Consider the following 12,985-nt stretch of genomic DNA (forward strand, 5'->3'; position numbering starts at 1 on the left):
TGACTGAGAATAAACTGATGTCTTGCGGGTGGCAACCAATGCTGAGAAACACTTGTTGACCTTCTAGTGGCTTGATGTCATTTCAAATAGACTTTCTATCCTCAGCTTAATGTTTGGCTTGGCTTGTCTTTCAGGGCACATTAACGCATTAACATCTTGTAGTTATAAAGTCTTCTGGATGCTTAAAGGATTAGTTCCCCCAAATTAAAAACATTTCTCACTTAATCCCGATGGTACAGATTCATGCAGATAGTTTTGGTTTTATTTGTCCAGGTTTTGAAATATCCATCTGTGATACTTTAGCAGTCCCCTCAATACAATCGAGCCAAATGGAGTTGGGTCTGTGGTGCTCATAGCACTGAAATTGACAATTCTAAAAAAAAATCAACAGCGACATGTCTTTCCAGAAACAGGGTTCTGGTAACTCTGGACAATCCACAGACCTCACTGTCAACAGAAACGTTGAGGTCTGTGGATTATCCAGAGTAATTGTGACACTGATTTTGGAAGATGTTTTTGTTAATTTTTTTTTTTACATGCATTTTTTCAAAGCTGTGAGCGACGCCAAATTCCAGTAAGAAATTCCAGAAATTAGAGGGATTTGTTTAAAAAGCTATATACAACATATACATTAAAATACTTTAGACTATATATCTGCAAAAGAAATCCAAACATCTACTAGTGTAATAGCTAAGATGTGTACACCATTTATAATGTAAGTATTGAGGTGGAGGCAGAAATTTTATAAAGAATATCTCAAAGCCTGAGCAAATAAAACCATAATTTCCTGCAGGGCCTCTACAGTTAAGTAAAAACATGTATTTGTTTATTTTTTTATAATATGGTTGTACCGACCCAACTTTCACTAAATCAGATGTGTGAGTAAAAGGACCAGGACACTTGAAATGATGATATGCATTTGGGGTGCAGACATATTGGGGGCACTGAACCTGCAGCAATACTTAGGCCAATAACATTTTATATTCATTGGGTCCACAGCCCTGCACTGAGCCCTGTCTGAAATGTAAAAGCAAAATTGTCTCTTGAATACACAAGAGTGGTTTTGAAGTGATTTTCATCACTTTTATATTTTTTGAAGCACTTGCTGGTTGAGAGATCCCAGCAGCAGCATAAACTATGTCATCCTGGACCTGCTACACCGCTCATTCTCAAAGAAAATGTAGCAGAACTAATAACTCCAAATATTAGTTCAATCATTCACAGCGGCTAACTGCCAGCTCTGCCAGCTCTGAACACTCCACAGGCAGAGATATTTCATCCTTGCTTTGTGATTTCACAGCTACCTCGCAAATGCTGCTTATGATCTCATTTCGGTTGCTAATGTATTCCCGTTTTTCCGACTCGCTTTGTTCTCAGGGTGGAAAGTGTTTAGTGTGCCAAAGTAATGATTTCTGAAAAGTGGTGTTTACAGGCTTGAATGGGAGCACCGAAAGCAGAGTGAGGGAGGCCTTGAAGCTGTATGTAAATTTAATTAGGTTTTCAATCTCAGCTGGTGATTTCTGCCCCTTTTTCAGCCAGGACATCCTAATAAAGACGACTGCCATTAAATGTATGTTTTACAGCAGACATAGCCACAATTAGCTGAATTTGCTATAGAGTGTGACAAGTGCTCTTCATTCCTTTATAGCCTCTTGTTTGGGGTCTGTATCTACATACACTCAAGATTTTATGGATTAATTGTGTAAAAGCTCACAGAATTAATATTTTTCAAATTATATTTTCGAGGACAGTGGGCATTTGCATAGATAAACTGTATTTAAATAGCTGATGCAACATCACAGTATGAGATGCTTTTGTTTTATTGTAACACTGTGGTTAAAAAACCAAACAAACTAGATAGTACAAAGAGACAAGTTCAGAAGAGTACACTCAGTCATAGCAATCAAGTGAGGCAATGCTAAAATTGTTATTCAGGTCAAATACTGTACTATGCTACTGAATGAGCACATTTTAATAGCGCAGGATCCCCGAGGCAACAAACTCCATTCACATTCCGAACACAGCGGTTTCATTTACTGACCTTGAAGAGTCTTGTTTATACAAATTGAAATTAAACGGCAAAGAGGAAGAAAATCATTCCCTGGTTTAATTTACCGTCATGAAGTAAACAGATCACACAGGGAGAATATTACTTTGCCTACAACTGAGATAATGAGCATTACTCCACTGACAGGACTGCTTACACATTCAGTGCATGGTCACACCAAAGGGCCTCAACCCATGGAACAAAGAAGAAAAACAACATCTCCCATCTGCAAACTAGTGGAAAATGCGCACTGGAGTTTTATGATTTGTAGTCTTTGGGTTTTAATGTCTATAAAAGTTGCTGTAATGGAACTGGTTGGGTGGCGGGCACAGGCAGGGTGGGGTGGGGGTGGGGGATCGTTGGGGGCAGCATCAGAGCTGGCTGTAAAAGCCTGGGTCCCAAGGGGCCTCTATATGTCACCCAGCTCTGCATCTCTTAGCCCCCTGCCACACACACAGGCCAACCTTTTGAAATGTCAGCGCGATAAAACCCGATGGATTCAATGTGCTGGACCTGGTGGTGTCTAACGCCATTAGTTTTAATCCTATTTGTGGTGAAATTGCTCTTGAAAGGTAAAGGGATCTATAACTGTCTGGGGCCCTGGGCCAGGCCATTGTAAATCTTTCTGTGTGCTGATGACTCCTCTCCGCGGGTTTATAGGGTTGGAATGAGAGTGTCTACATGCTGTGTGGAGACGTCGCATCCCAGCGAACTCTTGGCTAAGTAATGGACCTGTAGTGGATTGTGGGAGGCCATGCATCTCACTGCACAGTGGTGTATTCCAGTCGCTGAGAAAAGAGCTGTCCTTTCCACTCTGCCGCTCCCCGTTTGTGAGGGCCAGCGGAGCACAGAGATTCATTGGTACTGTGATGACTCTATATGCTCTTCTTTGCTGTGGCCCCTTTAAACCCAAATTGCTGCTGTTCACTTCTCTTTGCTCCATGACAGAGATGTGGAGAGGAACAAAGAGTAACAACAGCAAATGTTCACTTTGGGAGAACAGAATTAAATGAATGTAATACAAGCGAAAATATATGGTGTGATAAAATAGTAAAATACAACAGAATACAATAAATAGAAATGTTGTATATTTACAAATCCTGTAGTGGAATATAGTGATTTTCAGGTTTAAGTATTTATTCTACCACATTTCCAAAAGACAGAACCACCATGGAGGCACAAATAATCTCATGCGTTCAATTAAACCAAATGTCTGTCTTAGTTACATTTGACTGTGTTTCAGTAGAGAGTTTAGAGAATCTTGCTATTTTGTAATGACTAAAAATGCAGTCTAGTCATAAGCAAGACTCTAATCTGTTCTTTAAGTCACACGCTGTATATTCATTTGGGGAAGCACAAGGATTTAGTCATAGCACATGCAGACTGGGGGACACATTTATTAACGCACTGGCCTGTGCACTGTAAAAAAAACGTTCAAAAAAGCTAAATGTCAGTAGGGCTTGGATATATTTTTTGATTCACACCAGGTCATTGCTTACAAACTGACTCGGCACAGTCGGCGGCACCGTTCTCTGCCTGAAACTAGATTAAATGTAATTTAATGTGGCTCAACTAAAGAGGTAGGATGACAAAAAAAAGATGTGAAAAGAAAGATCTATCATCATGAAGCGTCATCAGATGGGCCTTATATAGGTGACTGAAAACTGTAAAAAAAATAATTTAAACATTTAAAAAACTGAAATATTCTGACTGCAGGAGCATTTTTGAGAAAATAAGACTATTAGGAGCCAATAACGAAATGACTTGTTTATTGAGATTTAGAGTGATAGCCTTGAGGTGGATCTTTAAAACAAAAATACAGTTTCTAATCATGACCAGGCAAGTGATATTCACTCAGATAGTCTTGCTTACTTCAGACTAGTTAATATATTTTATCCAAACTAGTCCAACAGCATTTTAAATCTAAACATAAGATTATCCATCTTACTGAGAGATAGTTTCAGCAATGTATCTAGTCCCTATGCAGCATCCACAAACAGTATCTGGTCATATTGTGTAAAATGTGTTAGCAGGAAGCTCGGGGCAGTTTTGGGTTTCACGCTTCACCTCTCCTTTCAGCATATCCGACGCTGATTTGGCTGCGCCCACTGTCGCCCCTGCTGCTGAACACTATCCAAGCAGCGCACTGCACAACTCAAGGTGGACAGCAGCTGCTGACTGCATTGTGCGGCCAACCTCATCATGCCAGCCAATCGTAACTGGCCGCTTGTTTGTGTTTCCGTGCCATCTCTCTGTGCGCCGTGATTGCATTTGAACCGCGGCAAAAGTAGCGTCAGGAAGAACAAGTCGAGCATGTCTCTCTCTCCCTCTCCCCGATGTCCTATAAAGTCCTGTTACACTGCACAGATGCTGCACAGACGTTTAGGCTTCCAGGAAAGGAAGGACAACATGGAAGGACAACATCCTGTGGCTGTGGCTGAGCCTCTCCCTGTGTTTGTGTGGTTGCCAATGCTATGTATGTGTCCCGGTGAGTTAGCAGGGGCTAATATGAGCCAAACATGTGGATGTGCGGATGTGAGCACACACCACAGTCACAGACCACAAGAGCACACTGTGGTGTCATGGTAATGTAACTAAACCCCTCTAATTTAAAATATCAAGGGAAAGCCTCCGAACACCAGATGGTCCCTCTGCAGCCTCTTATCACTGCAGAGAGTTCCAGTTTTAAGACTCTGATGTGATTCTGTGCAAGTGGGCTTTTCTGGCAGGCATGCATGTAGAGGGAATTTCCACCATCCCAAAATGTTAATTTTAGGCCTGTGTTGGCACATGCATAACACAGCGAAAGCTTGACAAAAGCACATGAACTCAGCAGCTACAGCCCAGGATGAGCCCAGCCGTATTTGCATTGCAAGCCAGCAATAACTAACCCTCTCTGAAAGCAAAATGAAACATCCTCACACCTCGCTGGCATGTAAATCAATTGTGAAATAATGCTTTTTTTCCAGTGAGTTAAACGAACAGCTATTAAATGTATCACAGAGAGGAACGCACGGAGTCACAAACCTAATCTCATTTAAACCTAAGTCATTCAGATTGCAGTGTCAAATGTATTCATATTCAACATCAGACATGCAGGCAGATCTTGCTACTGTTGTACATGACACTGAATAAAACATATCTGCTGCTGCATGCTTGGGTGTACTGGAAGGTGAAGGTGTACTATAGGGGTGCAACAGATACTTCCAGGGCAATTCAATGAGGCTGGGAATGAAAACATTTCATACACAACCTTGCTGTCTGTCATCTGCAAGACTCATGCAGACTAACAAATAGGACAGGAGATCATTTACTTGCTAGTTTATTTGCTTTGTTCTAAAGACTTGTGACATTTGGTTATTCTGTTCAACTCAGCTCCATTTGTTAGAATTTCAATTTGTGTGGGTCTGTGAAGCTCAATGAGCACAGCAGAGTCAAGGTTGTTTTTCTTTGTCTCGGGCCACCCATATCAAAAAGACAAGTTAACGTGCATACTGAATGGGTTATGTCATATGAGTGGAATCTGAATAATTTACTTTGGATTCACTTAATATTGGTAATATTATCCTTAGATCTTTTTATATCCAAATAAAGAACACATCGAGTGTGCAGAAGCTATTTTTTATCCATGTATGTCCAAGGAAAGAGCCCTAACCTTGCAGGTTATGCTCACAAGTCACATCTTGCTTAATGTTATAGTTGGAAATAGTTAGTTAGCGCTGCAACTAACGATGATTTTCATTAGAAATTAATCTAACAGTTACTTTCTTGATAATTGTTTGGTCTGTAAAATAACAGAAAATAGTGACAATGCCAATAGCAATTTCCTAGAGTCCAAGATGACATCTTCAAATCATGTTTTGTTTTGTCCAACCAACCATCCAAAATTCAATAATATTGCATTCACAATTATATAAAACAGAGAAATCCTCACATTGGAGAAGCTAGAACTAGAGAATGGAGAGGAGTTTTTGTATGACGAATGACTCAAATAACTACTCTATTAACCAAATAGTTTTCAAACTATGTTCCTTATTATTTTAGCTCTAATAAAATCAGCATCAGCTTTTAGAGAAAATATGTATCAGCCTCTAAAGTAGTAGCCTTGCTAAAGAGAACTCTGACAGGTGTGATGGAAGCTTCCCTTAATTATAAATCCATTATAATATACTAAACATTGAATATACCCGACTGAGACTGTAATGTCAAATTGCACTTTTGTTGACCTCTTAACAAGTCCAACAGTTTTTAAGGAAATGCTGTCCCCAAGTGGTAGTTTGGTTACACGACACTCCTGCTCTCACTGTTAGGAGCTGGTGTGACAGCTCTGTAGAACAAAATTAACTGATGTTTTTTGGGGGTTTTTTACTTTAAATTTGAGTATAAGCCCCTTGAGATGATATAGAAATAAATAAAAAATAATCAAATGACATAAAACAATCAATATAATATCAATCAACAAAACCATACACAAAAGGACTCTTCCACAATCCCGAATCACAATACATCTGTTACATGCTGCACAAAACTAAAACAATTTAACACTGCCAGACCAAAATCAAATTATGTCAGTAGTACTGCACCTACCTATATAAACTAAAGATGAAGGTCAAAAAGTACATTTTAGGTAAACAAGCAAAGAAGTCTTGGGGTCATGAAAAAAAGTAATGGATCTGAGTGAGCTAGGTATATTGTTCCAGTCTGGTGCCTTAAATTTAAAAGTGCCTGAACTGCACTAATGCGCTCACTGTTATGAGCTGTGGTGGCAGCTCTGTTCCGATATCTGATATCACTAATACTAGCAGTATTGTGTCCTCCTTATTTGGCCAACAAATATACTGTAGTGGAGTTTCTTGTGCCAAGTTCCAATCAAGCTTAATGCTGCTTCCAATAAAGAAAAAAAGACTGAAAGAAAGAATTAAAGATAGATGACTGATATTATTATATGGACAATGTTACAAATGATTAGACGCAGGCCAGCATATGAAAAGAGATAACACAAAATTCTCCAATTGGGGTTATTTTCAGATATTGCTTCGATACAGGAATACACCATAGTCAATCAATTTGACAATTAAACAATTTCTTTAATTAATTTGGTTCTGTACTGCAGCATTTCAAATGGCACAATAACCTTTTTTATAGGGCTATAATTCTACACCCAATATGGATGTAAATACCATCACATTAAAGCTGAAAGTCGGGAATTTACCTTCATTCCTCACAGAGTGCAATATATTTCCAGTGATTTTTTTTCTGAGCTCACCATAAAAATCAGAAAAACTACTGTAGAGGATCAAGCTTTGACACCATTACACTGAGGTATAGTAACTGCCACACCTTGCTAAACCAAAGTGATACCAATTTGGTTACATCTCATCAGTATGCGCAGGCGAAAGTAATGCTGTGGCTGGAATGAGAGAAAAGGATGAACATTGGGCATGTGAAGCTGGCAACCAGTGTCATAATTCATCAAACTGACCAAATAATAGCTTACACTGTGTGTGAGTCATGTCTCCTCTGCCCCCACAAATGTCACTGATATAAGCAGGTTTTTATGGCAAGTGATGTCAAATGTTATGGCATGTAAGGGGCAAAAAAAAAAGAAAAGAAAAAAGAAATCACCCAGGGTCAGCAGGGGGCAGCATCTATCTATCCTGTGCATCAGATATCAGCCACTTCACTGTTCTCTGCTGAGCATGGCTGCCTTCAGGAGCTGTCTGAAATATTGCATTAAAGCTTGGGTTCCACATGAATGACCTAACAAGGCATGACTGGGAAAATCTGGATTTCCTACGATAGCTGACTTGCTGAGACATACATTTAGGTGGTAGTAAGCATGGAAGCCAGGCCAGCACCAGAAAAAAAAATACTCTTCTGTTACAGGGATCTATTTTGTTCTTATTTCCCAACAAAACACTAGTGGTATTTCTGATTGTTGAACCTACCAGCCGGAGCTGAAGAGAAGCACTTGAAGCAAATGACAACTAATAGGCTTCCAACACATATCTGTTTGCATGTGGTTGTCCTCTCTCTCCTCTCCGCCTCCCTTCTGCTTCTCACTATAAAATCCCTGATCTAATTATGTGCACAATTGATCAGTGGAACCATTTCCACTCTGTCTTCATTAGTGGCTAATTAAAAGACACCTATAAAACCAGTGAGACTACTCGGTGGCCTCCAAAGAAAGGAGCAGGTTACTGCTAGCTTAGGGGAGACTGTGGGTGGGGGCTTCTGTAACATAGAAACAGTGTCACAAAGATGGAAAAAATACCAAAATAATTCAGGACTAAAACTACTGAAGTATATGTATGTGAAAAATAGCAAGCACTCAATATTTTACAAGATATGTTATTGTTTACTTAGATTTATATGTATATTCAAACCTCTTTTTGCTGATACTTGATTATAGAAAACAAAATGCTGATCAAATTCTCTTGTAATTTACTTTGACTGATAACGTTGGCAACAGTGAGACTAATCATTTAACATTTTCAAATTCACAGCACCTTTCAAGTTATTTGAAGTTGTGTTTTCTGAAGCACCTCACGGTTTTGATATTACCTGGTGCAGGGCATAGTGCTCTACCAGTGATAGGAATCAAAAATGAGAGAAAAGTTAAAAACAACTGTCATTGCTCATCTGCCACGGTCTTAACACAGTGAAAAATACTGTGCATGGTTCTCAAGTTTTGCCTGAGTTGAAATACAGAGTTTTAATCTTAGAGTGACTGCCTGAAGGTTAAGTGAAGGTTTAAAAAAAACGGCTCCATTTAAACAACTATGTTTCCAGATGCTTCAGGAGGTGCATGTGTACTGGCCACAGGGCTACGTATTCCTGTGTGGAGGGCTGTAGCGCTCTGGGCTGTGGAGATGCAGTAGTTCACGCTGAGCCTGGGGTCAGATCAGACTCAGAGGAGGAGAGGTGAATTCATCAGCCCCCGCAGAGCCTGTAAGGCACTCCGGCCTTATCCATCACCATGCAGCCCTGCTGCTTTACTGGAAGATGAGGGGGAAGGAGGAGAGAGGGGGAGGAGGACATGAAGGACAGAGGCACGGCCCCACTCCTACTATATCAGAGCCTAAGGTTTGTGTTTTTAACTATTGTAGTTGCAGCAGCCCATAGCCAAGATTTAGCAACAATAATCAACATCCTAAATTTCGCCAGTTTCATACTAAAAAAACAGTGTAGTAGTGTTTCCTCAGAATTTTATTCTTGTCAGGACATAAAGGCTTGTAGACCATCATGAGACAGTAAATCCCTCTATGGAAAGACATACTAATAACATTCTGTCAGTGTGGTGGAGGCCCCTCAGGCAAGTTGAAGGAGGTTATATTCTAGATTTTACTGACTAAATCTGACCCTGAAGCTGAAGAGTAAAATCCTCCCACAGTTCAGTCAGACATTCAATATACTGTAAAGCAGATTTTCTAGCTGTGGTGAAGGAAAAAACGCCATCATATTAGAGGTGCACAATGCTCACAGGTCAATATGATTTCTAAACTGATGAACCTGGAGTTCATGCCTATTTCTATTTTGGTGCTAAGTGATCAATGCTGTGGTGTTTTTGGAAGCTTTTCCCAATAGTAAAAAGCCTTATTTTTTGTTTTATTATTTTTTTATTTTATTGATAAGGTTTAAAATTCTATTGAAATTAAGAGTCATGGTCCCTTGAGGATGATTTAATAATTATCTTGGAGATCTATTAACTCTTTATCTAGCAGACTGCATTTATATTAAGGTTGTAACGGTTCTCAAACTGTCTCGAGTCGTGGTTCCGTCTTCCGTGTCGCCATGTCTTCACGTGTGCATTTTAGTCAGTCCGTTATGCCTGCCCTGTATAAACGAGCGCAACCTGCAGTTGTTCAGGAATTATCAACAGGTCAGAGTCTTATGGTGAAGCATTACTGACATTTGTGTTATTCATTTTTGTTTTTATTTTTATTTGATCTTATTGACAATATGACAGTATTTGAGTGCCTTAACTATTATCCAAAGCACTTTACAATTCCCCTCATTCACCTATTCACACACACTCACACGGACAGCAGTGAGCAATTTGGGGCTCGGTGTCTTGCTCAAGGACACTTCAACATGTGGACAGGAGGAACCAGGGATCAAACCAACAAGCCTGCACACAGCCTTCCGTAGCACCATTGTCAGATGATCAAAATTTCCTCTTGACAAATGTTTTGGTCCAAAGTAACTCCAAAGCTAATAGCCCGATTTCCATCAGACTTACTCTGAACAGATGAATCCTGATGTTTTTGGTGATCCCCTGACCTTTCCTCTAATATATAAAGAAGGCAGATTGTGATGAATCTTGATGAGAAAATTCATGCTCCCAATGGGATAAGTTCATTTTATAGAACGCATGGTGTTTTCTCAAGTACCACCCACAGGACAAACGCTATATTTTCAGCCACACTACTCAAAGGGCTCTGCAAAAGAGTAAAGTGCATATTCTTTCCGCCCAACACTTGTATTATGATGTATAATCAAAGCTGCAAGCAGCGAGGAACGGGCCCTCGCACCTTAACGCATGTCAGGGTGCGCTGCAGTTGCTGGAGGTCGATCGACGTATAATAAACATTGCAGCCTATCGGGATCACTAGCATAGATTTGGAATTTTAGTCTTTTTAAAGAACACTAGCTTCTATCCAAAAAATCAAAGGGAAGCTGTGATGCAGGTTATATTTTCTTATTGCAGAAATATTCAGTTGTCAGACATATACCATACGAATTGCTTTAGCAATTTTAATGTAGGCTGACTTGCTGTGCACTGTGCAGCTGACACAAACACTGTATAAGCTCACATTTTTAAAATATGAATAAGCTAGTTAATTGTAGCAGAGATGTGACAGAAACATCTAGTTCTAGATAACATTTCGCACTGCAGGTTGCTCATTCAAAGCCTTGCTCTCTGTGCTCCTGAATTTTTTCAAATATACCGTAATATTATGGTTATTTTGTGCCATTGGGGTAGAAAAATTATACTTATTTCCCTGTAATCATCCACAGAGATATAGACTGCAGTCATGTTTTCCATGTGACTTTCCTCACCACAGGCAGGACTGATAGCCAACATCTGACCAGTCCCACCTCCTTCAGTCATACAGGAAGTGGTCTCGGCGGCGCCCACCATCATATTAGTTGTCATTCGCAGCAGGCTTGGCACTGGGAACAGGCAAGAGAGCTGTGGGGTTATTAAGGGACTCAGCTTGGCATCACTGAACCCTTTGGCGTCATGCTGGAAAAGGGCTTACACTGAGCTGATGGGTTTGGGGAGAGGGGAGAGAGAGGGGAGAGGGGGCAGGTGGGAAAAAAACACAGACTGTGTGTGTATTTGGTGTGTGGTTTAGCTATACCTGTGAGGACTGATTCTTGACAAACCATTAGTTTAATGACGTTTAAAATAATGTTACGGTCAAACAATAAGCTATGGGAAGGGTATAGTTTCACTTGTATCGCATCACTGTTTATATGCCTATTATTATTTTTTATATTAACAAAAACAAACAAAAAGGAAATGTGTGGCTCTGTGAGGATGTAGCTGCTTTTCATTTTGTATATTGTGTTGTGTATAGTTTTATATATATATATATCACAGTTGCATGCCATCGTTCTATCCCTATTATTCATTCTGTACATTAGCTTATCTTTGCTATTGTGTGTACTATCTGGTTAGATGCTAAACTGCATTTTGTACTTACTGTGCGCAATGACAATAAAGTTGAATCTAATCTAATCTAATGCTAATGTTTAGCAGGTTTGTTTACCATGTTGACAATCTTAGTCTTGCATGATAGCCAGCCAGCCCTTACTAATTAACAGTAAACACAAAGTACAGCTGAGGCTGATGGGAATGTAATTAGTTTTGCAGGTATTTGGGCATAAAACCAAGTATTGGAAAAATTTGGACGTGGTGATGGCGCAAGAGGTAAAGTCAGGGGAACACCAAAGTTATTACAATTCATCCCTAGAGGAACATGAATGTCTGCATCAAATTTCATGGCAATTGATTAAATAATTGTCAACATTTCACTCAAAACTTCAAATGTCAACATCATGGTGGCGCTAAAGGAAAAGTAAGGTGATCACCAGAGTCATTAGGATGTATCACGAATGTCTGTACAAAATTTCACAGCAACACATCCAATCGTTGTTGAGATATTTCAGTCTGGACCAAAGTGATGGACCAACAGACAGACAGACAGGCAGACCGGCCGGCATTGCCATCAATAGATCCACATCGGAAGCGTGGCTAAAATGAAAAATAAATAAACCTATCTGACAAAAAAACTATCTTTAGCTAATGGCTAAGGTGGGGAAGTTAAAGTAAAATGAAAAGATAATAAATAAATTAATAGACATCCCAGGAAGCCAAAATGGCATAACCCAAATCATGTCAGGGGAGTAATGGATGGCCCACCAGAATTTTTCACACATTCAGTCAGATTAATAATTTATCAATTTATGATAATTCAAATTGCAACAGTAATGTAATGGTGATTTCTGTACGTGTAGGTTTGGGTTGTGTGGGCTTCATGTATCTGTTTGTGTGTTTAAGTAACTATGTGTCTGTGACTATTTGCTGTTTTTGTGCGTGTGTGTGGTTGTGTGTGTGGGAGGATGATCACAGACCCTCTGATCTGAGGGAGGCAAATGCCAGATCACACTTTCCTTTCTATCGCTCGCTCTTTCTTTTCCTGTCTCTTTTCATCTTGCTGTCTCCAGAGAGAAGGTGTGTGTTGACTACGGTGACATCTGACCAGAGAAAACCTGTGGCTCCCACTGTGGCACACACACAAACACACACACACAGTCTTCCCAGGTGAGTTTCTGCAATGTACCCCCTTGTCTCAACCCCTGAGGCTGCACTCTGAGCATATTTCCAGTGGCCAAAGAGAGAGAGGAAGAAAAAGCTGTCAAGGTCTT

The 12,985-nt window shown here is 39.9% G+C and overlaps 1 long non-coding RNA gene across 1 annotated transcript in view; it reads left to right on the forward strand.

Moving 5' to 3' along the window:
* LOC122875958 overlaps positions 1-9,205 on the forward strand; it is a 64,953-nt gene extending 55,748 nt beyond the window's left edge. Inside the window, exon 3 of the long non-coding RNA XR_006377973.1 lies at positions 8,840-9,205. This is a non-coding gene — a long non-coding RNA (uncharacterized LOC122875958). The remainder of the gene's footprint in view (positions 1-8,839) is intronic.
* Positions 9,206-12,985: the final 3,780 nt, after the last annotated feature.

The sequence above is a fragment of the Siniperca chuatsi genome, linkage group LG5 (assembly GCF_020085105.1).
Source record: "Siniperca chuatsi isolate FFG_IHB_CAS linkage group LG5, ASM2008510v1, whole genome shotgun sequence".
Classification (NCBI taxonomy): domain Eukaryota; kingdom Metazoa; phylum Chordata; class Actinopteri; order Centrarchiformes; family Sinipercidae; genus Siniperca; species Siniperca chuatsi.